The sequence below is a fragment of the Prionailurus bengalensis genome, chromosome B1 (assembly GCF_016509475.1).
Source record: "Prionailurus bengalensis isolate Pbe53 chromosome B1, Fcat_Pben_1.1_paternal_pri, whole genome shotgun sequence".
NCBI lineage: Eukaryota > Metazoa > Chordata > Mammalia > Carnivora > Felidae > Prionailurus > Prionailurus bengalensis.
The window spans coordinates 162,265,978-162,292,533 of NC_057344.1; the positions used below are offsets into that span (position 1 = coordinate 162,265,978).

The 26,556-nt window shown below is 44.8% G+C and overlaps 1 pseudogene; it reads right to left on the minus strand.

Moving 5' to 3' along the window:
* Window positions 1-19,853, minus strand: part of LOC122469375 — a 69,338-nt pseudogene extending 49,485 nt beyond the window's left edge.
* Window positions 19,854-26,556: the final 6,703 nt, after the last annotated feature.

A 26,556-nucleotide genomic window follows, 5' to 3' on the forward strand; every position in this document is an offset into this window, starting at 1 on the left:
AAAGTTTGCCAACGCCCGTCTAGCAGATTATTTGTCTTTCTAGGGAAGTTTGCGTTTTATTAGCATTCCATAAAGGCCAACTCTGAGACTCAAGGGGACGATGTTAACGGAAGAAGTTCAGGCAATAGGGAGCTTTTTTTTTTTTTGAGAGAGAGAGAGAGAGGGAGAGAAGGAGAGCATGCTCTCACAAGCTGGGGAGGAGCAGAGAGAGAGGAAGAGACAGAATCCCACGCGAGATCCATGCTGTCAGCACAGAGCCTAACGCGGGGCTCCAACTCATGAGATCACGACCTGGGTAGAAATCAAGAGTCAGAGGCTTAACTGATTGAACCACCCAGATGCCCCAATAGGGAGCTATTGTGAAGGATCAAGTCTTGTCTAACTGCTGTCAAATCATACCCTATAGGCAGCTGTCTTCTCTGTTAATCCAAGTTAGTAGACTGCCTCTTCTAAAGCCCTTCCTAAAGCCACAAGTACTGGGAGGGAGAGGCAGTTCTCCTGGCTGGAGCTGGTCCCCATGGAGCTGACCTAGGGCACACCTGCCATGTGGTTCCAGGAGCGCCCTTGAAGTCAGAGTAGCCAGCCCAGCTCTGCGCACAGACAGGAGCCCAACTTTGACCTCTTTACTCCTCTGGGTTTTCTGATGACAACAGAGTGAATTTTTTTGCAAACCCCAGAGAGAGGCTTCACTACTCTCTTTCTCTCCATAGGCACCAATAAAGGGGTTTGAAGGGGGAGCTTCAAAAGATTCGATCGAAGGGAAATTGGAAAAGCTGAATCAGGCTCATGGCAGGAAGCCTCTGTGCTGTGCTATATTCACCCCCCACCCCACCCGCGAGAGGATGGTCTTGCGCCCACTGAAATGCCCAGCCTCTCTCATTGGTAGAGAAGAACCCTGCCCATGGTACCAGGGGACAAGCACGTTTCTCTGCCAGAAGGACTAGACTCTTCTAAGAAACTTGAGGACTTGGCCATACCCTCAAATAGGGGCTAGGCTGAAAGCTCCGCCCACTGAAGGTGGCCACTCAGTTGAAAGCACCTCCATGGGGAGCGGGTGGGCTCAGCACCGGGACCCACCTCCTCCCAAGGCTGCAAATGACGCATAGGGCTGGAGTGGGGCGGAGGAGGGAACTTTCCCAGTCAGTGATGCTAACCTCAGCGGAGAGGAAAGAAAATCCTACAGGGCCTCAGAGCCCTTCTTCCTCCCCTGGCGTTGTCATGGAAACTTAGTCATCTGCGCACACATGGGTGGAGCGTCTGCGGGGCATGGCAGTGTCCCAGCAGAAGCTACCAGAGATGCAAAGTTGTCTAGGATGCGATTGCATTGACCTCAGAACCACGAAGCAGAGACAGCGGGGAGTCTACAAGAAGAAGGAAATCCCGGAGTTTGGGGAACGACGCATCTAGGTTTAAATCTCAACTCCACCCCTTACTAGCTCTATGACTTTGGTTATATTCATTCATTATCCGGCGGACATTAAATGGAGGCCTACTATGCACCAGGTATCCTGCTAAGTGCCAAGGGTACAGAGTTGCCCAATCTCGAGGAGGCAGCCATTTTCCCTCCCATAGAACTTGCACGTTCTTTTCTTAAAATTAAAAAAAAAAAAGATGTTTATTTTTGAGAGAGAGAGAGCAAGCAGGGGAGGGGCAGAGATGGGATGGGGGGACAGAGGATGCAAAGCGGGCTTCACGCCAACAGCAATGAGCCCAACGGGAGGCTCGGACTCATGAATTGCAACACCGTCACCTGAGCCAAAATCGGAGGGTCCGCCAGCCACCCAGGTTCCTTGAACTTACACATTCTAATGGAGGAAGACAGACAATAAGCATACAAACAAACAAAAACCATGCTTCCAGAGACTGGTAGAGGCTATGAAAAACAAGAGTAATATGGAAGAGTGACTCAGAGCAGTAGTTCTTTAAGAATGAGTAGTCAAGGGAGGCTTCTTGGAGGAGGTGGCTTTTGAACTGAGACCTAGGGAAGGAGGCAGCCAGATGACCATCTGGAGGAAGAGGATCCTAGGAAGAGGGAAGTATTTGTGTAAAGGTTTGCTAGCTTGAGTCTCTTTCAGTTTCTTTGTCTGTAAATGTGAAATAGTTTACATAATGGGACTGTTGTAAAGGCTCAATGATATAAGCTCTCTTTAGTATTTAGCTCAAAGCCTAGCATCCATAAATGCTCTTTAAATTACTAAGTACATAAAAGCACAAAGGCGCAGTTCTGATAGGCACGGGCTGAGCTGTGAAGGGCTAGCATTTGCCCCAGGCCGCGCAGAATGGGAAAGGTTTTGGCAAACAGGTAATAGATGAGATCTTTCAGCTGGTGTGGTTCCTACTTTCCTAGGAGCTTCTCTCTCAGATCCTGAGCACACACTTCATTATAATAACTTGAATAGGTTTCTTTCCTCTAATCTGTAAATTACATCACGGGGGACTTCTCGGTTTTTTTTCAACAGGGTGACTTCAGTGACACAGTGGCACAAGGACACAACGCGTGCCAAACATTTGAAATAGTCTTTTGTACGTGAACGAATGCATGAAGGGAAGGACCTTGAGGTAGTAAGTCTTTGGGGCCTGGAAATATACCAGCAAAGAATGAATCTAGAATCCCAAAAGATGGCCCTCCTGATGAGAGAATTCTCCCTGCCTGACTACCTTGAACTAGGACATCAGCTTTTCTCCTGCCTTCCGGCTCCACCAAAACGTCAGCTCTTCCTGAGCTTTTGGCCCACCAGCTTCCTGCTGGAACTACACCATCATGTCTCAAGTCTTCGGATTAGACTAGGACTACTTCATCAGCCATCCTGGGGCTCCAACTTGCTGACTCACTTTGCAGATCTTGGGACTTGCCAGTCTCCATAATCCTGTGAGCCAATGCCTTATAAGAAATCTATCTATCTGTATATCCTTCAGGATTGGTTTCCCTGGAGAACCCCGACTAACATACAGGCCCATCCCAAGGGAACCATTTTAATTTAATCACCTCTTTAAAGGCCCTATCTTCAAAGGCAGCCACATTCCGAGGTATTAGGGATTAGGGCATCAACACCGTATGGGGGAGGAGGGACACAATCAACCCGTAACCGTGAACAGATAATCCTGTCTTTGTTCAAGCCACTGTTACTGCAGTGAGAACATATTTAACTGCTCACACCAGGTGTGGATTCACATACCACGTGTGATGGTCCACAAGGTGCCTTGCTGTATTTCCATAGTAGCATGTGACAATGTCTTCCATCTTGGGTGAGTTGTTTAGTGGTTAGAATGTGGGCTTGGGAGAAAGCAGGTCTCAGAAGGGTGTCAGTTTGATGACTGACTTTTGGGGCATCTGCTGACCATGGTTCAATTTGTCCATTTCCAGCTAACACTAAAATGACACCATGCATCCTTGATGTGAAAATCATTCCAAATAGAGTCATCATCTGAGCTTTGGGGCGAGGGAGGGGAGGCTCGGCAACCATGAAGAGGTAGCTCTCAGCCAAACTTACTGAAATGTCCCGATGTGTGCCTTCCAGCCAATGTCAGCTGCTAATCTGTATGAATTAATGCAGTACTAATTGGGCCGTATTCAGCAAGCACTAATTTCTTTCACTACATCAAATCAAGCCTCATGATTGTTTCGAAATAAACACGTCCTCCCTCGAATGCTGAATTCCAGCACCGGCAGCTGGGTCCTGAATGGATTTGGGAAGGTCCAAAGAGGAGGCTGGATGGCCCAGTGGCGGGACTCATTCCTGAGCGGGTAAGACCCAACAGAGCCCAACCACATTTTAAAGGATCAGAGGAAGCCGAGCTTGGATTCTGGCCAGTGTCCAAGGAGAGTTCACTCAGGAGTATCCTTCAGGGTTTCTGCCCTCTTTAGAAGCCTCCCGCTCGACGGCATGCAGAGAATGCCTGGCTGTTACCATCTCCATGCTGCTCCCCATGTCTTGCTGAGGGGGGCCCCACAGTGTCACTGGAGCAAGAGACCCTGAGAGAGACTACTTCCAAGATTCTCAGGTCCGACTGCAAGTAAACCTCAGAGGAAGTGTCTAACAGACTCTTACAAGAGAGAAAACAGGAAAACCGAAGAGAGGGAGAGCCTTCAAGCCAGTGAGCGGGGGATGCTTTCCTTTGCTCTGTCTGCAGGAGGGCAAGAAGGAGAGAGAAGAAGAAGGTCAAGAAAGATGATTAGGAAGCAGGGCGAGGATTGGTGAGTTATGCTGGACAGAGGCACGTTGCTTCTCCGCGTAAGATATATCACGATCGATTGGTGGGACCTTCAGATGTTCACTTTATTCGCTGGGCAGTGCTTTTAGTAAAATCATGAAGGTCAACATCACAAGCCTTCATGTCTTCTGTCTCCCCCACGCCCTCTGGTATTAAGGAGCACTTCCTCCATGTCAGGTGCTGCTCTTGACCCTGGGATCAAAGTTCCTGTCTTCCCTCTGTCCTTCCTATCCCTCTCCCCTCTCCCCCCTCTCTCTCTCCTCCCTCCCTCTCTCCCTCTCCTCCACTCCCCACTCTTCTCCCCCTCCCCCATGTTTGCTGCCTCGCACCCCCACTCCTGATGAGCAGCTTATCTACCCACAAGCTTAGAATGTCAGCGCCTATAAAGCTTCTTTAGATTTCTCTCCTCTTCCCTTCTGTCCTTATCCTGTCAGTCAGGATGAAAGAAATTAAGTTGTGTAAGTCTCTACATTTCTCTGTGATCCCAGCTTTCAGGCCTTAGAGCCGCCTGCAAGCTGCCACATCACCTGGGTCTGGGTTCAGGCACGAAAAGCTCTAGGGGTTCTGGGAAAGAGGTGCCACTGGACTCCCAAAGCTCCTATCTTCCAGGTCAGAACTGAAAAGCTGTGAACAGAAAGGAAGCTGTGAATCAAAGCTCCAAGGAAATTGCTTATAGCAATGGTGGCAATGAACCAGAACCCAGTACATGATGAGATTCCAGAGTCGCCTTCCCGTTTCTAGAGCAGCGCTGCTGTCTGTGGTGTGCAGGCCACACTGCACATTGTGCCTGGCTGAGGGGGCAGCTATCCAAGGTGCCAACCTGCATGCTCTTGGGCAGAGCTGTGTCTCGTCCCCTTGTTATGTACTTGTTGTGCTGTTGGCTCTGGGGCTGCGCCTACTTAGAGGGGACACAGCTCTTTGAAATTCGCATAGAGGCCCCGGCGAATGCCAGTGCTGGCGTATCAATGACAGGGTAACAAATGGTTGGACTTTTGAAAGTAGGCATTTTTTTTTAAAAAACATTACTCTTTAGGGTGTATTTTAGAATCATTGTAAGTTTAATGTCATCTCTTATGCCTTTCACACGTGAAGAGTATATGATAATAATGATAGATATATTTATTAGATAATATGAATAAATATAATAACTCCCATTTATGTGAACTTTCTAGGTGGCTGGGACTGTACTGGGTGCCTCTACATTTTGTTCACAATTCTTCCTTCCCTGCCTGCCTTTGCTGTGGTTCACTGTGGGTGGAATATTCTTCCTCCTCCACTGACTTTGGCCTTTGTGGTATTTTGGGCAATAGAACTGGGCAGAAGGAACAATGTGCCAGTTACTTATAGCTGGGGCTATAAGAGACCTGGTGAGGTTCTGCCATTCTTCTTGAGGCTCCATCCGCCACCATGAAGGGAACATGCCCCCAGGTAATTTTTGCTCTTTGACCTGCAACCAAGACGTGTGGAACACACCCTGAACCTGACCCAAAGCTTCAAGTCCAGCCAAGTTCAGATAAACACAGCTGAGTGCCGCCAAATCACAGCAGACAGACCCATGAACATGAACTAGATGCACATTGTTTCAAGTCATGGAGCACTGGGGATGGTTTGTTATGTGGCACCATCACAGTGGTAGCGGATGCCTACGATGGCTGATGTTTTTCACTTTTTTTTTTAATCAAATTCTTATTTCTTAATTTTTTAAAACTGTTTATTTCTGAGACAGGGAGAGACAGAGCATGAGGGGGGGAGGGGCAGAGAGAGAGGGAGACACAGCATCCGAAGCAGGCTCCAGCCTCTGAGCTGTCAGCACAGAGCCCGACACGGGGCTTGAACTCACGGACCGCGAGATCATGACCTGAGCCGAACTTGGACGCTCAACCGACGGAGCCACCCAGGCGCCCCTTAGCAAATTCTTATAACCATTCTGTAAGGTACATGTTTCTCTTTTACATAAAAGAAAACCAAGGCTCTGTGGGGTTAAATAACGTATTTAAGTTAATAACTATCATTAACATATTAGCCAGTACTAACATCCAGGTCTGTCTGATTCTAAGTCTTTCATATTGTGTCCAGAATATTGATGCTCTGCTGCCTCTAGAGATCCTCAACTAGCAAAAATGACACAACTACATAAGTTTGTGTTCTACTTACAAAGGCAGTAGAACCAGGGGATTTGAGTTTTGCAAGATTGCATTCAAAGTGTCTTTCTGCTCCACTGTCAGTGCCACACAACCTTCTTTTGAACAGAATTCGTCTTTCCCTCCTCTTCTACGCACCCCAGACTTCCTGTTGTTTAACTCTTTAGGAGTTTTAAGGTTCTAAATGTGATTTCTATTTCTCCAGGCTGAGATGGCCTGAGGCTGAGGTAGAGTGTAACCTGGCATCTTATTTGTTGTCAGTATGATAAGCCAGAAGCAGATGCAGATCACTGAACTGAAGGATGACTTCTCTCTCCTGACAGCACTTTAGGCACAAAAAAAAAAAAAAACAAAACAAAAAACAAAAGACAGAGCCCTTTGATGTGTTGTTAAGTGAAAAAAGCAAAGTGTAGAACAATGTGTGTTGTACATAATCAGTTGTGTTTTTGAGACGTATATGCACGTATAGAATGTTTAGAATCTACGTAGCATCTCTCCAGAATACTCTGGAAACTGGTAATAATGCTTACCTCTGATATGGGAACTCAGGGCTTGGTGGGGGGCAGGGGTACAAGAGAGAATTATTTTTCACTGGATGTTCCTTTAAAGCTTTCTAAATCAGTGAGCATGTTCATATCCCGACTCAAAATAATGAATAAATTTTTTAAAGAAGAAAGCACGCTTTCTTCAGTCTATCTGCACTTTGCACGGCGGTCAGGTTCTGTCTCTTAGGTTTCCGATCCCTTGACTTTTTGAAGAGACTTGGAAGGAGGAGCTGGCCCACGAGGAAGAGGCCCTTTCTGGCATGTTGTCTTCCCTGTATAGTTGAGGTGATGCGGTATAAACATCTTCGAAGTCTCCAGAGACAACAGAGACAAACTGAAGGGGCATAAACTAGAGCCCATTGGCTTCCACAAGTGAAAGTGATGAGCTGTTATTTTTTAAAAACAAGACCCCCCCACTCCCACCCCCCCAAAAATGTCCTCTGATTTAGCTCTGAGTTACCTTTACAAACATTCCAGAAGTCAAAGTCCTTAGATTTCCACCTGAAAGCCAAGGATGTTTTTCTCTTAAATTCTAATCATAACACCAGAGTTCATTAATTGTTTCAACAAACAGACATCTATGTCCATTCATTTAAAAAAAAAAAAAAGGTAAATAAATCAACTTTCAAATCATGTCCTTCTGCAAACACCAGCTGCACCGGAAAAGGAAGGCAGCCTGCTTAGCAGGCTCTCAGTGCAGGGCTGGGCTGGAGCTGTCCGCATACATGCCCAGAGCCTGTTAATGTGTCCTACAGCCCACAGGAAAGAACCTCAGCGGAAAGCAAGAAGGCAGAACAATTGTGTGAACTTACCTCCCCTTCTCACTCTCCAAACATCTGGCTCCCGCATGTGTCACTTCTTTGGTTCAAGCCTGCTCTGGGGTTATTGATAGGGAAAATCTCCAGCTGGGTTAGGAGCAGGGGGGTATGGAGCGACTACTTCTCCATTAAAGAACAATTAGCACAGACTCAGGTTCTGTCACAAAATAGTGGAGCAGGTTGGTTATAAGCCATGTTTCTGAAATTGCCCGTCTATGTCTCTGCCAACTCTTTATGGAGTGACTAAAACAAAAGCTGGAAGCTGAGAGGCAGTAGGGAAAGCCCTTATGATTAGGGCTATAGAAAAAACAAAACACGCAAGACGCCATCTTGCTATTGGCTAGCCGTGGGGAAAATCTCTGCTGTTTAACATAATGCATTTATAAACACAGATGTCAGGGACGAAACCAGTTTATTTTTGTAGTTCCGCATCTTACGTTTCCCTAGTTGATTCCTTTTCTTATCTTCGACGTCAGAAAGGCCAAACAGGATTCAAGTGATGCATTTGGATGGCTTGCTTCCCAGAATTGTGTCTTTAGTCATTAATGGGACAGACACTTAATTCCACCTGTAGACCTGGCAGTTTTGTGATGGTCACAAGTGTCCCCATTGTCGTGCTCCCTGTCTCGTTTCACTGGGGTATTTTGAATCACAACTTCCCGAGCTTATTTTGATGGCAGCTAAAAAATCAGTTTAGTAGTAGTATTGGCTGGAAATTGTTCCGCTATTAGGTTTTTGTGTCTGTCAAATTTTAACTATCTGCCTAACTTACCAGTACTGAGAGCCACTTACATTTGGTTCGGCTACAAACTTAAGTTGCAAGCAGAGTTTGTTGACTGCAGACTGCATGCATAGCTTGCAGAGGACTTCTCTTTTACACCTCTCTTATCGGCACCTGCCCCGGAGGCTGGGTGGCTGGGTGAGTGGGTGAGCACAGAAAGTCTCAGGGGAGGAGAGTGCCCCTGAGTCAGCACCACCAAAGGGAAATCCAACAGGGCTCAGTGCAAAGTCTTATATTTGGGGTGGAAAAAAGAAATCAACCACCAATAGATTGGGGGTCTGAATCGGCAGCCACATACACGAAAGAGATTTGATAGTTTAGTTAACTGCGAGCTTACATTTTTTTTTTTTTAATTAAACATGTAGGACTTACAGTGCACTAACAAGCACTGCTCTGAATATTTTACAAACGCCAACTCTTTTCACTCTGACAGCAACTTTATGAGGCAAGTATGATCATTATACCCAGTTGTCAAAGGGAGAACTAAGGCATGAAGAGAATCCATCACTTGTGTATGGTTACGTAGCTGGAAAGCGCCAGAACTGTCATTCAGATTCATATAGTCTGGCTCTCAACACCATGCTCTTAATGCTGGTGTAAGACCCTTGGATAGAGAATAAGGGTATGTGTGGGGTTATGTTGCAGGAAGATGCACAAAGGTTCAACATCGAACGGAAACTTCTACTCCCAATGCTATGCAATGCTACAGATTCATTTTCTGGAAATATTAAGGAAAGAACAATATAATGATCTTCCTAGCCTATTGATATTTCCTTAACCCCATGCTCTTAATGCTGTACCTTGGTGTAAGCCAGGTGGGTGTAACTGTAGAAAACAGATTTAGAGTAGTTCTTGTTAATGTTGTCACTGCCTGAAGCTCATTAAATGAAAATCATGAAGATCAAAGCCTCTCCTAAAAGAAAAATAGATGTCCAGAGTCTGTTAATTGTTTCAAATGGCAGTGCACAGAGTGAAATTCTAGAATCTTAAAAATAATTAATATTATCCTTTAAGTGCGAGATGATGATTTTACACCCATAATTTTGTGATCATTTTGGTGGAACCTATGAACTAGAAATATCAGTGTGATGTTTCAGGTCAAATTAACCTTCTGGGTCTTGAGTCTCATTTGTCCAATGTGTAGAATGAGCTCAATAATTTCCTAATCCCTTCACCTTTTAAAAATTCTAATATTCCCCCAAATGATCTTTCAGTCATGAGTTCGTTTATTCAGTCACGGAACTGGCATTTTTCTGAGGATTTACTTTTTTACAAGGCAGCCTGCTGTCATTGTGGAGAATGGTCTGATGGGAAGGGGAGCCTAGGGAGTGATAATGCAAGCCCGTGGAAGCTTTTGGACAGTGCATCAGTTCATGTTCTTAGTTGCAGACAACATTATCACTCTACTTGCTTTGTATAAGGAGAGATTTCATAGGGGGATATTAAACACTCACAGAATCTTTGGAAGAGCTAATAATTTCCAGACTGATGCTCTTGGAATAATGCCTAAAGCCACTCTAGAGAACTGGCCAGACACGGGTGATGCCTTGCACTGATGCTAGAAACAGCTGGATGTCTTCAACTATCAGCAACAGCAAAATGGGTGTTCCATGCCCCTATTGTTTCCAAAACTCACTTCCAAATCAAATCCTGTCATGGGTACATAGGATTAGAAGAAACTGAATAATGGTGGTGTTTTGTGGGGGGAAGGGGTTATGTGGGGAAAACAAACTTTGGGAGCACTCTATTTGGGATAGGCAGGACCCATAGTTTGGAGAACTATCAAAATGTAGAAAGAATGTTCAAGAGGCTTTTGGCAGCCACAGATAACAAAGGTCTACTACAGATATTTCTCTCGATTCAGCATTGTAAAGGCCTCTTATTTAAGAAGAGTGCTGAGTGGGGCACCTGGATGGCTCAGTTTTTAAGCCTCCAACTTTTGGTTTTAGCTCAGTTCACGATCTCACATTTCGTGAGGTCTAGCCTTGCATCAGGCTGTGCGCTGACAACAGTGAGCCTGCTTGGGATTCTCGCTCTCTGCCCCTCCCTGCTCCCTCAATAAATAAACTCAAAAAAAAAAAAAAAAGAAAGAAAGAAAAGAAAAGAATGGTGTTGAGTTATGTTTGTTTGAGATACTTACAACTGAAACTTAATCCCTATAATGATGGTAGTGGTGGTGATGATGATGGTGGTGAATTCATTAAGAATTTTAAGATATTTTAGCCACTGTTTTACATATTATGGTGGAAATATTATTTGATGCTTGGGTGGAGTAGACCCCTCTTTAGCTCCCAAGGTAACCAATGATCAAAGCTTAAGTCAATCAGCATATTCCATTCCCTGGCCAAGTAATAAGTTCAAGGATCGGCATTTGACCATCTTCAGACCAATGAGTGTCAGGCTTAGGACGGTCATTTGATTGTTGGACTGGAACATAGAAGAATGGGGGCTCTGCTTCTTGGCTACCATCTTACCACCACGTGGAGACTTGAACAAAGCCAGAAAACGAGAGTTGAGCTGGAAATGGAGAAAGATCAAGTTCTGATGACGGCATTTGAGCCCTCGGATCAAGCTACTGCTATAATTGGCATGCCTCCCGAATTTTCATGTAAATCAACAAATTCCCCTTTCTCCTTAAGCCACACTAAGTCATGTTTTCTGTGACTTCTTTCCAAAGTTGTCTTTATTTCCACACATACATTAGCTCTTTTGATCCCCCCAAATACCCCATAAGATTAATAACAGGATCACATTTCATAGATGAGGACACTAAGGCTCAAGAAGATAAGTAGCTTGCCCAAAGTAATGAAACTTGTCCATATGACTTCAAAGCATAGATCCTTAACCTCTTATGTTATGGAAGGGCATTGGAGGGTTGGGTGGGTGATAGCACCGTGATTTAAAGTTTGGAAAGAAGACCATATGGGGTGATAGTAAGCAGCTCTGGATGACAGGGAAACACTTTCCATTTCTTTTGTATTCCTTGCAATGTCTAGATGCATGGTCTGCTCAGGCTGGCTTTCAGAATACACTGCTTGCTTGTTGAACAAAACAGCAAAGGAGGGAACTGAATGCCTCCAGTCTGGGAAGATAAAGAGACAGATCAGCAATTTCCACCTGTACGAAGGGATGTCACATAAATGACAAGGACAGTGAGTCTATATGACCCTTGGATAGAGAACAAGGGTATGTGTGGGGTTGTCTATGTTGCAGGAAGATGAACAAAGGTTCAACATTGAACGGAACCTTCTACTCCCAATGCTATACAATGCTACAGATTCATTTTCTGGAAATATTAAGGGAAGAACAATATAATGATCTTCCTAGCTTATTGATATTTCCCTAACCCCAGAAGCACTTTCATGTTTTCACTGTGTGCGTCATTCCTTCTGCTAGAAAAGCACCTCCCACTCCTTGTTTGTCTAGGAAACTCTTACTCATCCTTCAAGATTTAGCCCAGATGCCACCTCCTCAGGGAAGCTCTCACTGAACTGCTACCTTTGGCTCAATTCCTGCTCCCTCTATCTCCCCACAGCATCTCATGCTTATGTGCATCAATATTAGCCCTTAACATACTTTGTTTCAACAATTTGTCCTACTTTTCTGAATATACATCAAGGGGCATGTTTTATTTCTCCTGATATTCCTTGCTCCTTGCACAATGCCTGCAGCTCTGGGTGATGTGGCAAATCTTGCTAAGAAAGCCCTTCCTCAGTCTCTTTATCTGACGCTATTCTTATTTGTCTTTTAGGATGCTGCTTAGAAATCACCTCCTTGGGAAGCCTTCTTTGACCCCCCCTAAAGCTGAGTTACAACTTTTCTCCTGTGTGGTCCCCAAAGCAACCAGAGCAGACACAATGATTAAGAGAGTGGGTGTCAGTGTCTGATTGCCTGAACTTGAATCTCAGCTCTGCCATTTGGCAACAGGATCTTAGCTCTGCTCTGCGGCAGTTTGCTCATCTGCAAAACAGGAATAATAATAATAATAATAATTATTATTATTATTATTATATTACCTCGTAGAGTTGTTGCAAGTTTCAAATAAGGCTGATAGGAAGGGTGAAATCTGTACAAGTTTCCCTGTACATGGCTGCAGTGGAACCACAAGTATTAACTGAGGAGTGACCGTGTGGAAGACACTGCTCTGGCCACATCAGCAGGGAATGAAACAGACAAAGATTCCTATATCATGGTGTTTACCTTCTAGTGTAAGAAAGTAATCAGTATAGAGATGGTATGATATGCAATGAACAATCAGTAAGCCTCGTGGTGTATTAGACAATGATCACTACCATGGAGGAAAATAAAGTGAAAAGGGGCAAGGCACGTGGGGGAACACGTATACTTTGCAAGATAACAAGTGATTAAAGACCTGAAGGAATTGAGTGAGAGAGCCATGTATACATATGGGAACATACAAGGGAAGTGCAAGGGCAAAGACCCTGAGACAAGAGCATTTTGAGTGTTCAGGGACCAGCAAAGAGGACAGAGTGGCAAACATGGATTGAGTGAGGGTGGTACAATGGGACAGTTCCCTATGTTTGCCAACAAGCCACTATAAAATTTAATAGCTTAGAAAAAAAATCATCTTTTTGTTTATGTACCTTCAGTCTGAGCAGGGCATGGTGAGGATGGCCCATTGCTGTTCCATGTGGCATCAGCTGGGGAGACTCAGTGAGGGGCTGGGCACCATTTTCAGGATGGCTCACTCACATGCTTGGCAAGTAAGTGCTGGCTGTCAGCTTAGAATTCAGCAGGGACTATTGGTTGGGGGCCTCAGTTCTTCTCCATTTGGGATATTCCACAAGCTGCTGGATTCCTGCACACATGGTGGCTGGGTTCAAAGAGCAAATGTTCCAAAAGGCATAAAATGGAAGCTGCCATAACCTATTGGTCTGGCAGTCATAGAGGCCAGATTTAATGGCAGGAGACAGAGTCCCCTGGCTTCTCATCAGGAGGAATATTAAAGACTTTGAGAGCCATGTATAAAAACTGCCACAGAAGAAGAGAAAATGAGGTTAGAGGGGACAGCCTGATCATCCAGGGCCTTACAGGCCATTGTCATGGATTTGGCGTACCCTCAGGAGGAATGACGAGCTACTGGAGGATAAAGGTATGAGCTATTTTGACTAGTGTTTACCAGGGCCACCCTGCTAAGGTAGATTAAGAACAGACTGAAGGTGGACAAGATAAACCAGTTAGGAATTTGCAAGTGTCCAGGCAAGAGATAATGGTGGTTCATACCAGCATAATAGCAACACAGAGGATAAGAAGTGGTCAGATCCCAAATGTATGTTGAAGGAGGAGCCAACAGGATTTCTTGATGGAGTGGATATGCAATATGAGAGAATGAGAGGAATTGAGGATGACAAAAGAGTTTTTGTCCTGAGTAATTGGAAGAATGGGGTTGCCATTATTTGATGTGAAGGCTGAGGAGAAGCAGATTTGGTAGCTAAGAGCAGGAACTTGCTTTTTGACATACGAAGTTAGACATCCAAGCAAAGATGTTGAGTAGGTAGACAGATCTATGAGCCTGGAGCTCAGGGGACTTATCCCAGGGACGGAGATACAAATTTGGGAGATTTCAGCATAGAGATGGCATTGAAACCATGAGACTGGATGAGGCCACCAAAGACGTGAGTGTGGATGGAAAAGGGGAAAAAGTCCAGTATTATGAGGTCTCAGTCAGGGGAGAAAGAGGAACAAGAAAGGATGCTGAGAAAGAGCAGCAAATGAGTAGGGAAAAAACCCCAGGAGAATGTAATATACTGGAAGGCAGATTGAGGGAGTGTTTCAAGGAGAAGGAAATAGTCACCTTGGCCAATTTGATGATAGGGCAACTATGACGCGGGCTGAGAATTGACAATCAGACTTCGTAAAGTAGAGAAACTATTAAGATAGGATAAAAGCCTTGAGGGGGTTCAAGAGAATGGAGAGAGGGGTGGTTGGAGAATGTGTCGACAGAAACATTTTTCAAGAAGTTTTGTGATAAAGGGAAAAGAAAAATGAGGGGCCAGATGGAGGGGAAAACGGGATCGAGAGGTTTTATATGGGAGAATAATAATGTTTATATGCTGGTGGGTAAAGCTATTAGAGAGAAAAAATAAGAATCCAGAAAAGAAAAGGAAGAAGTGCTGTAGCTATGACCTTGGGTTAACAAGCGAGATGAGATCTAGTGTACAATTGGAAGGGTTGGCCTTGTCTGGGATTGTGGACTGTTCATCCACAGCAACCAGAGAGTAGAAAGATATATGCGCCTAGATGCTAGCAGGCTGGTCATTGTGGTGGTGGAGGTTCTCTTCTGGTTGCTTTTATTTGCTCAGTGACATAGGAAGTAGGGTCATCAGATGAGAATAAGGACAAAGTAGGAGGTTTAAGGAAAGAGTGATCAATGAAAGTGGTCACTTGATATTAGCAATCATGAATTTAAAATGAGATCATTCAATCATTGAGATCATTGACTATGATCAATGTGATTATTGACTGTGAATAACGAGATCCTTGACCGCGGTCTTCTCTGGCCACAGTCAATGGGTGCAGGCACAGAGTAGTCAGAGAACTGGATTTAACCAGGGTTGGGGTTTTTTCAGGTTAGTAAAATGAAATAGGAGAGGGGCACCTGAGTGACTCAGTCAGTTAAGTGTCCAACTTTGGCTCAGGTCATGATTTCATGGTTAGTGGGTTTGAGCCCCCCAATGGGTTCTGTGCTGACAGCTCAGAGCCTGGAGCCTGTTTCAGATTGATTCTGTGTCTCCCTCTCTCTGCCCCTCCCCAACCCATGCTATCTCTCTCTCTCTGAAGAAATGAATAAACATTAAAAATTAAAAAAAAAAATTAAATAGGAGAGAGACGCAAGGAATTGAGTACCTACATAAGGAAGCGACTACAGTAACTGACCATGGAATTCAGGCTGGGTTAAGAGGGAAGTAAGGACATGGCAGAGGTGGGGAACAGTGAAAATGTGGTAGGATCACTGTATTTGAGATCCCTGTGGATTGAAGGATTTTGAGGGGAGTCCAATAAAGACAGGAAGTGATATGATAGTAGGAGAGTGGTATACCTGAATTGAGAAAATGGAGAATTTCCATTATTGGAGCGATAAACTCTACGGTATGATCACGGGAATGATGATACCATGGGAGATAAAGTAGATAGAGGCCCATACCATGGAAGGAGAAGAGGTTAAGAAACTGAGAAACTAAGATAGAGGAAGGTCCATCTCCCTCAGTGTTGAACCCACAAATTGTTATGCCCAGAGCAGTGCTGGAAAGGGTGACTGTGAGCCAGGCTCTGAAGTCTTCAGGGAATGAAAGGTGTGACCTGGGGTTAGTTCATGGACACGACAAGGAGGGGTAGTGAGTGATGTGATCTAAGGACATAAGATTTAAAGCCAGGGGGGCAGAGAAGTTTGTGATCAGGAAAAGAGGAGGAGAATGGTCTAGAAACAGCAGCAAGAGGGCAAAAGGACACTGCAGAAAGACCAAGGGCAGTACCCCATTTCCTCTCATCTTACGCTCAATATGCAGAAGATCTAAGTGTAGCTTTAAACCTGTTAGGGAACTGAGAAGTCTGAGAGATGGGTGTAAGAGAGAGGCCTGGGTCAGTGTGAAGAGGCTGCAGGACACAGGGACTGCTTTATTGGAGTCCGTGTCAAGGCATGACACCCAAAAAAGACGGAGGGGGTACCTGTGCCTCATATCCAGTGACAAGCTGGGATCAAGAACACCTCAGTAGAGGCCAGTAAGTATAGAGACAACTACCTGTAAACCAGAAGCTCCTCCTTTCTCCATAAGGCTATGCCATCTTGTACAAGAGGGGGTTGGGGCAAGAGATAAGCCATAAAAGATCTTGGAGAAATTCCTACGTGCAGAAGTGCTCAGAGCAGTACTAGCTCTGTATCTTCCTAGCCCAGATCGAGGGCTTTGTTTCCTTGTTTCATCTGTTGGTAAAATGGCAATAATAGTTATAATTTTAAAGGTGACTTTAATCTCTACTTATTCTCTTCCCAATCCCCGTCCCCACCCCAGAGACCCGGGAAATCACCCACAAAGTTTTCAGGCCACAGGTGACTTTAAAAATACTCATTTTAAACATAATTAAAACAACACGTGTTTATTGTAGAAAACTTAGAAATTAAAAATAGATATAAAGAAGAAAATGGAAGTCCTACATTATCGCTCTGTCTAGAGATAACTACCCTCAATATTCAGGTGTGTATATTTCTGTACACACATTGTAAAAAATGGGATCATATATGTAGCTATATAACTCTTTTCAATCAAATGATACAAAATTGGCAGTTTCCCTGCTAAATAATATTCTTACACATCAATTCAATGACTGCATAGGATTTCAGTTAGTATATGTAATAATTGCTCATCCAATCTGTGTTATAGACAATTTAAGTTGTTTCCAATTTTCACCGTATAATAACAGCAGAATGAATGCCATTTTAGCTATACCTTTGTGCAAAACCATGATTGTTTATTTGCTATGAATAAGATCTTATAATTGGGTCAATTATACCTTAAAAGGGGTCAAAGGATGTGCAACATTTTAAGGATTTTAGTGCACATTACCAAGCTGTCCTGCAGAAATATTTATCAGTTTACTTTCCTCCCAGCAGCATATGACAATGCCTGTTTTCTGACACCATCTCTCTTCCCGTTATCATTTAAAAAGTCTTTGTCTTGGATGACTTCTTGAGATTTCTTTTCATCCTTGATTTGTGTTTCCATGATAAAAATGAGACTGCTTCCATTTGACTTGTCATCTCACGTAAGTGGACTGATCAGTCTCTGGCAAGAAGGTTTGGGCCACCATTTTTAAGCTACCGGGAGACCTGGACCCCTTATTGAGGATGAAAGCCAAAATGGTTGCAAGTCAAAAAGTACTGGCCTGGGGGCCATTTGTCTTGTCCTAGGGAGTTAACTCATATCTCTCAGCTCAAGACACCTCATCTGTCTTCCGTCTCGCTCTTAGTGTCTATGATCCATCGTCTTCCTGTTTCAGGCAACATTCTTGCCAACTCATCCTCAGTATCCGTGGACAGGAAGGTCAATCCAAAGTCAAGCGTGTTTGGACAAAATTCTCCTGCCTCCTTATCCTTTCCTTGCAAACATACATCCTTAATCGAAATTTGAGTTCTCTCTTTGCTTTTGTTCAGACCGATACAGATCTTTCAATTCAACTCAAATAATATTTATCGAGCAGCTCCACGGTTCATAGTGACACAGTAGGCCTAATAGAAACCCAAATCCGCTCTTCTTTCCTCGTGACGTCTTTTTCTTGTCTTCCTCTGTAGTAAAATCTCACTCACCCACCGAAGTTTCCTCTTTGATCGCCTCTCTAGACGATTCAAAATATCATGGCTGTCGTCATCTTCCTGCAGTATGATTCACTGGCTGTTTCTGCGGCTGATGCGTTGACTATGAGATCATTGTAAACAAGAGCTGCTGATAACATGGGTGACAGGTTCCTCCTCTGACAGCCCCAGTCATATCAGATGCATTGTTCTGTGAGCTCACCTTTTAGAACAATGGCTTGTAGTTTGAAAAAATAATAAAAAATAAAAAAGACTAAGAAGAATGGGTGACACCTGAATGAATGAGGCAATGTGGGGGAACTTTCTGGTTTACACAGCATTTTCAGGGGCTCCAAAAGTTGAGTCACGTTTTCTCTTTCACTTAGAGCTCATTGGAGACTCTTGTTAACGGGACTACAATGAGTTTCAGCAGAGGGGCGAAGACGTTTTGGCTTTCAAGCAGGTTTTTAGCCTTTTCGCTGGGGATCGGGGAACAAAAGTCTGAGTCCCAATAACGGAAAACTGAATCTGTTGCTTGATGCGGCATTGGGACACAGTTTGTGGGAAAATAACCTGTATTTTTATACGCTGTTTATCCACATAGGCATGCATATGTGAATACGCAGACACATGCACAGATACATGCTCAAATAATGCCACAGTATTTTTGACAGAAACATATGGAATATATATATATAATGTGTGTACGCACACATTTTATATATATATATGTATGTTTGTGAGTTTTTTTTAAAGTGTGAGTTGCATCTGCAAAAGTTGCGTAATCTCGTCCTAGAAAGAGGAGCTTGCGTGGAGCACGGAGATTTTGGAGTAACTCTCTTCTCTCCTTATTTGAAGCACAAGCCAGTGATTGTCATTCACACTGAGCAGAGGTGTCTGTGCCAAAGGGTGACAGAATAGATAAGTAATCCCCAATGTCAGCTGTTGGGTGTGATACCACAGAGATGTACGCCCTCTGTGCCTGCCAGGCCCCTCTCTCTCTGTTCTGGAAAGTAGAATCCAATGATAAATGTCAATACACTTACGTTGCCACATGGAAGTGAGCTGTAGCTGTCTGGATCACAAACAGAAGCAGCAAATCTCAAGATGTGGGTGCCAGATGGCACTTAGGAGTTGGGCACGTGGGATGGCTACTGAGGGAGGTTTCATTAGCCGAGACAAGTGGCCTGGCACCGCTGAGTGGCACCTTGCCCCCACTGGGGGTTCCCTCCGGAGACCGTCATCCAGTTTGCTTCTAGACGTGCATGAAACGCATCTCCCACCCTCCCACCCTGCCATTTAAGGGACTTACTGGGATGTGGTTGGAGGTGCCTTGGCTAAGACGGGTCACTGGAATCTGTAAAAGGAAGGAGGGTGGTGTGGGAGCGAAGCCTTGTCATAGAGAAACCGTCCCACCAACAAGGCAGAAGGGACTTTTGTAACAAGTGGTGACACTTCTTTCACAGCGTGTTCAGGCACGAGCGGCAGATGAGGCGTTACCTGAATCACCTTACCACTTGACCGCAAGCAGGTCTTTGGGAAAGTGTGTGGCATCCCACAGCCAAACAGTCTCATTTTCTTCTTACCATGAGGGTGGGAGGGGGATCCCGTCACAATATGAAGAACTTCTATTGGCATTTCTGAGCTTTACAGCTTATTAAGCATGCCCATGTGTACTCATTTCTCTTCCCACCCTCACTGCTGCCATCCCTGCATTGTGGATGCAGAAATGGGGACTCGGGGAGGCAGCGACCTGCTTCCAGTCACACAGCTAGTGAGTGCCCTGTTCTTGCAGTGGAGCTTGGACTTGACCTTTTGGCCGCAACTACCACTCACTGGTGCCCACTGTCTTGGTCTGCCAACGTCTCGGACTAGGGGCTCGTAAACAGAAATTTATTACTCATAGTTCTGGAGTCTGGAAGTCTGAGATCAGGGTCAGGCGAGGGCTATCTTTGGGGTTTCAGACCATTTGCTGTGTCTCACATAGTGGAAGGTGGCAGGGGCCAGGTAGCTCTGTAGGGTCTCTTTTATAAAGTCACTAATCCCACGCATGACGCCTCCATCACCCCCACCCCCCACCCCCCACCGAAGACCTCACCTCCCAGTGCCATCACACTGGGGGGTAAGATTTCAACGTATGAGTTTGGGACAGACACCAACATTCAGACCGTAGTACCTGCTGTGTACACATATTATTTGGACCCTTTTAACAAGTCTGTAGAGTAGGCCTCATTGTTGTTATATACAGATGACAAAATCAAGGCATATTTGAACCCCTGTCTGTCTTGACTCCCAAACCTGCATCTTCCCATTCTAATAATTACAATAGCTAACAATTGATGAGAACTTACTCTTTTCCAGCCACCGTCCTAAGTGCTTGATTTATATTAACTCATTTAATGTTTCTCACAAGACCACGAGGTAGGTATTGCTAACATTCCCATTTTACAGATGGAGAAACTGAGGAATAAAAAGGGTAACTTGCTGAAGACCACATAGCTGGAGGTGGGTGGAACCAGGGTTTGAATTCAAGCAATTTAACTCCAGCAGCCACAATTTTTAACACCACTATGTCTGCTGTAGCACTATGCTAGATGCATACATCCGGTCAGTGGGTGTGATTTAAGCAGGCTTTTGGATAAACCCATTTCTTTATGATTTTGGTGCCATTGCGCACTCTGTACAGAGTCCATACCAACTCCTGTATCAGTTTCAGAACTACCCCAACCCTCTGGGGTCTATTTTGGATCAGAAATGACTAGGCTTTTGCTACTAAAAATGTCCTTGCTGACTAGCAGCCTCGGCATCTACTTGGGAGCTTCTTAGAAATGCAGAGTCTGAGCACCAGAGCTACTGAGCCAGAGCACGCCCCATTAGCAAGATCCCCAGGTGACCCAGGCATGTGCAAGTTTTAAAGCACTGTTCTAAGTGGGAACTAAAGCCTTTAAGGGCATAGTTCTGAATCTCCACCACATTCTGGGAGCCCTAGGAAGCTTTAAAAAGTACTGATGCCTGGATCCCTCCTCCCGAGATCCTGACTCACTTGCAGCCTGGACATTAGGAATTGTAAAAGTTCTCCAGATGATTCTAGAGTACAGCCAATGTGGAGAGCCACTGCTCTGGGGATGCCTTGTGGTCCTCAGGAGTACCTCAGGGCTCACCCACTTCCCCTTACCCAGACACCTGAATCTGCCCCTGGGTTTGGGGATCAGAGAAATCATCAAAAGGCTGTTCGTCTCATAGATTCTGATCGTTATTATCATCAGTAGAGCAGTAATCGTAATAGAACTGGCACTGTTCAGACTAGACTGGCCTGGAAAGCTCTCCCTGATCCCACCTTAATAATTTTGTCTCCTTTTCTTTTAATCACACATGAAATAACTTACCCTGAATGAAGAAGAGAAAGGTTGAGACATGATGCTAATTACCCTGACCCTCCATGTTTGGAAGATTTGTCATCCAATCATGAGGCCCAAGTGTTATTCCCACCGACCCGATGCAAATCCTGTGTGGCAGAGGATTTGAGGGTCGAACAAGAGCTGAGGTTTGAAGTAGACCCCCACCGTGTCCTTGAGGCAATTATGTCCAATCCACTGCGCAAGAACCTCTGACTGCCCATGACACTGATCTCGTAGTAGAGCCATGGGTTGTAATAAAAATGCAGAAACTTCCTCTCTAGGACAAGGAACTTCCTTATAGTCTTATTTTCACACTAGAAAGTAAGTTCCAAGAGGTCAGGGACTTTGTGACACTTGGTAGTACCCAACACATAGTAGGTACTTTGTAAGCATTTGCTGAATGAACCACTGGAGGAGATGACAACCCTCAGTGCTATTTACTGAATGTTCTCTGGGTTCCAGACACTTCATTAACATTATCTTGCTCTGTCCTCTGACAATCTTAAGAGAGAAATTCTTACTTGTTCATTTGTTTTTAATTGTGCCCTGAAGTTGAATAACTTACCCATTGGTTGTTACGTTCTAAAGTGGCAAAACCTGGATTGATTCACTCAGTATATATTTATTGAGTCCCAGACACTGTTCTACGTAGTTGAACTACATCAGTGAACAGAACAGAAAAGATTAATTTCCCTTTGTAAATTCAAGGGAGAGGGCCATACAATAGATAACATAATAAGTAAATTATATAAAATGTTAGAAGGTGTTAAGAGCTATGGCAAAAAAAAAAAATTAAAGAAATAAAGATCAAGGTAAGGGATTAGGAGTAAGAGAAGGCTAAGTCAGTGGCGAATACTATTGATGTGCTACCTTGGCTGGGCTATAGCACCCAGTTATACAATCAAACACGAATCTAGGTATGAAGGTATTTTGTAGGTGTGGTTAACATATGCAATCAACTGACTTTAAGGTGATCACAATTGATAACGTGGGTGGGTCTCACCCAACGAGTTGAAGGCCTTAAGAGCAGAAACTGAAGTTTCCAGAGTAGAAGAAATTCTGCCTCAAGACTGCAGTCTTAGCTCCTGCCTGAGTTTCCAGCCCATTCGCCTGCACTGCAAATTTTGGACGCAAGACCAGAAAGCAACACCATCTCCTGCTTGGGCTTCCAGCCCGCTGGCCAACCCTATGAATTTTGGATGTGCCAGCCTCCCGATTCCTTAAAATAAATCCCTGGAGAACCCTGACTGATACAGATTTTGGTAGCAAAAGTGGGGTGGTGCTGCAATAAATGCCTAAAACTGTAGATGTGTCTTTGGAATTGGGTTATGGCAGAGGCGAGGAGAATTTTAAGATATGGGATAGAAAAAGCCCAGATTGTCTTGATGATTGGTAGGGATATAGACATTAAAGACAATTCTGGTGAAGACTCAGAAAGATGTGGGGAGAATTACAGAGAAAGCTTCTATTGTCTTGGAGAATACATGTGCCGTCAGGAACAGAAAGTTGCCACGGATGTGAATGTTAAAGGCACTTCTGGCGAGGTCTCAGCTGGACATGAGGAACGCGTTATTGGATGTTAGAGGAAAAGTGTTTCTTGTCACAAAGTGGCAGGAAACTCGGCTCAATTTCAGGAGCCCCAAGTACTTAGGGCTAGCACATTATTTTAATGTAAAATAAGATCGCACGCAAGCAAGGCCGGTTGGTTCTGCACAACTGATGCTTTCGTCCCTGCAACTGATAATTCATGACGAGGGGTGACTGGGTGGTTCTGTTGGCTGAGCATCGGACTTGGGCTTAGGTCATGAGCTTCTGGTTTGTGAGTTCGGGCCCCCTCATCAGCCTCACTGCTAACAGCACAGAGCCCGCTTCAGATCCTCTGTCCCCCTCTCTCTCTGCCCCTCCCCTGCCTCCCCTCTCTCTCTCAAAAATAAATAAACATTAAAAAAATAGTAATTCGTGAAGAAAGTGGAAAAGAGAGGTAGAATGGGATAGTGGTGAAACACTATGATGGTTTTATGTTAACTCGATCGGGTCACAAGGTGACCAAATATTTGGTCCAACATTATTCTGGGTGTATCTGCGAGGGTGTTTGGGGATGAGATTAACATTTAAATCAGTAGACTGAATAAAGCAGATTGCTCTCCTTAATGTGACGGGCCAGAATAGAACAAAAAAGCTGCCCCTCCCTCAGGTAAGAGAATTTTCCCTGCTGACTGCATTTGAACTGGAACATTTCGGGGGTTTTTTCCTGCTTTGGACTTAAACCAAAACACTGGCTCTTCCTGGGTCTCAAGTCTGCCAGCCTTTGGAAGGGAGCTATACCACCGGTTCTCCTTGTTCTCTGGCCCTCAGACTTGTACTAAACCATTGGCTCCTGGGCTGAAACTCAACTGTGGGTCTTAACTTGTTAACTCACCCTGCAAAACTTGGGCCATGCCTGCCTCCTTAATTGTGCGAGTCAATTCCCTGTGATAATGCTCTTAACACACACATATGCATGCACACACACCTTCTATTGGTCCTGTTTCTCTAAAGAGCCCTGAGTTAAGACAACTGGCCCTTCAGCACAGATAGCTTGTGGACTCTCTTAGTTTAGCGCGTCTCCAGTTTCAGTGCACAAAGGAACCCTGTTAAATACGCAGATTCTGACCCAGCAGGTCTGGGGTGGGGGTGGAGATTCTTCATTTCTGACAAGCTCCTGGGTGACTGTTGATGTTGCTCGTCCTTAGGTCACTCTGAGTGGCAAGGCCCTAGGTAACTTCTATTACCACATATTTATTAATTAGTGTCCTACCTTTTTACAAAATAGAATTGGGGAGCATGAGAAAATTAAGGTGACCTCTGAGGTCTTCTAAACCTGTCACTTCTGTGGGACTTTTACATACTTTGTGCAATTTTTTTTTTAAAAGAGCTTTAATACCGTAATTTAGGTATGGTCACCATACACACTGTTTTCCATTTTTATCAAGAAGTTTGAGGCTAGATAACTCTACTTGCATCACTAAGTACTCCTCTTTGGGATTATAGGAATGTGGTTTTTTAAAAATATTTTCATTTATTTTTGAGAGACAGAGAGAGACAGAGCGTGAGTCGGGGAGGGGCAGAGATAGGAGACAGAATCTGAAGCAGGCTCTGGGCTCTGAGCTGTCAGCCTAGAGTCCAATGCAGGGCTGGAACCCACCAACTGTGAGATCATGACCTTAGCCGAAGTTGGACGCCTAACCCACTGAGCCACCCAGGTGCCCTTATAGGAATGCGTTTTCATATAGTTTGATTCAGACCAACAATTTTTTAGGGAGACAAATTATCCAGACCAGATGAGCTATCACTCCAATTAAGGTATCTGTCCTTTCAAAGTCAGGGGGTTTCATTTGGCCAAAGGGGCCACATGCTAGACCCCTGGACAGCTAGTAGCCTTGACCTTACTTAAAGCAGAGATTACAAAGCAAGTGTAGACAAAATGTGACCAATAAAATGCTTTATTTTATTTTATTTTTTTAATTTATTTTTGGGACAGAGAGAGACAGAGCATGAACGGGGGAGGGGCAGAGAGAGAGGGAGTCACAGAATCGGAAACAGGATCCAGGCTCTGAGCCATCAGCCCAGAGCCCGACGCGGGGCTCGAACTCATGGACCGCAAGATCGTGACCTGGCTGAAGTCGGACGCTTCACCGACTGCGCCACCCAGGCGCCCCTAAAATGCTTTAAAGTGTATGTGTATGGGGTGAGAGTGGAGGGAGGGTGTCCCTTTTCCTGGAGGTTCTAATTATGGAATTTGCAATAAAAAAGACCAGAACCTGGCCTTCATCACATGATGGAGCAGGAGGTGGGAACGGTATTGCTGGAGCTTGAGCAGAGGAAGAGACGCAGCTGTAGCCACGGGAGCTGACCACTGCCAATATCAGAGCAGAGAGGGTGAGGGTGTGGAGAGAATAAACACCCCTGCCTCTCTTCTACCTTCCAGTCTTGGTGCCTCCTATTGGCCAAACCAACCGGCAGCCAGATGGCAAGCGATCCTGAGTCTTCCCACCTGGACACCAGTCTCCTGGGACACGGGACCAGGCTGGGAATGGTGGAGAATAGGTTCAGAGAGGCTCATGGAGACCTGCACAGATCCCACGTTCTATAACCTGATCTCACTCTTGGGCTTCTCATAGAACTTTTTATACACACACACACACACACACACACACACACAAATTTGAAACTCCTGCCAGTCACTTACACACCACATTGTTTTGGGATCAAATAATACAGGACGAGTCACACGAGTTGTTACATTTGAGTTGGTTCAATCCAAGATAACTTTGTGGAGATAGTGCTTTGAGGTGAGCTCATATACAGCTGAGAGATGTGAGTTGGAAGAAAAGAGAGTTACGACAGAGATAATACTGTGAGTAGTTTTTTAGGTGTGAAGGGGATGCTAGGAAATAGAGGCCAAACAAGTCGGAAGGGGGCTTCAGGTCCTGATTTGAATGGTATGGGGGGAGCAATGGTTCTTGAATATGGGAGTGACATATGGAGAGATAGAAGACTAATAACCATTACCATAGTAGTAATAATAACTGTGCCCCTCCCCTGCTCGTATTCTGTCTCTTTTCTCTCAAAAAGTGAATAAACATTAAAAAAAAAAAGTTTAGGGGCTCCTGGGTGGCTCAGTCGGCGAAGCGTCCGACTTCAGCTCAGGTCATGATCTCACGGTCGGTGGGTTCGAGCCCCGCATCGGGCTCCGTGCTAATAGCTCGGAGCCTGGAGCCTGCTTCGGATTCTGCGTCTCCCCCTTCTTTCTCTGCCCCTCCTCCACTCGCACTCTGTCTCTGTCTCTTGAAAATAACGAAATGTTTAAAAAAAATTTTTTTTTAATTTAAATGTGTTTATATTAGAGAAGTTGAATTCTGCAGTGTCTGGGCAGATGAACCCATTTGCAGTGTCTGGGCAGAACTCATCTGCAGGTGAGAGTAACACAGGTGTTCCCACAGTGAGAAGTTGGCATCTCCCCTCGCCTTTGTTCTGCAGGCGGTGGGGGTGGTGGCCCACGTGTGGATGCAGACATCGAAGACTTTGATTACTTCCTCAAGTTGAGCACGCCCCCAAACTGGTCTCATTTCTCTTCTGCAACAACAATCCACTCTTCCAGAAGTATTCTGGCTCTCAAGAGGTATTTGGAAATGTGGGGGGGGAGGGTGACTTTTTGGATGTCACAATGGCTAGGAATTGCTACTGGAATTTAGTGGACTGGGGCCAAAGATGCCAAACATTTTAAAATGCACAAGAGAGTCCCACACAGAAAGGTTTGTCCTGTCCAAAATGCCACCAGCACCTCTATTAAGAAACACTATATGAATGTCAGCATT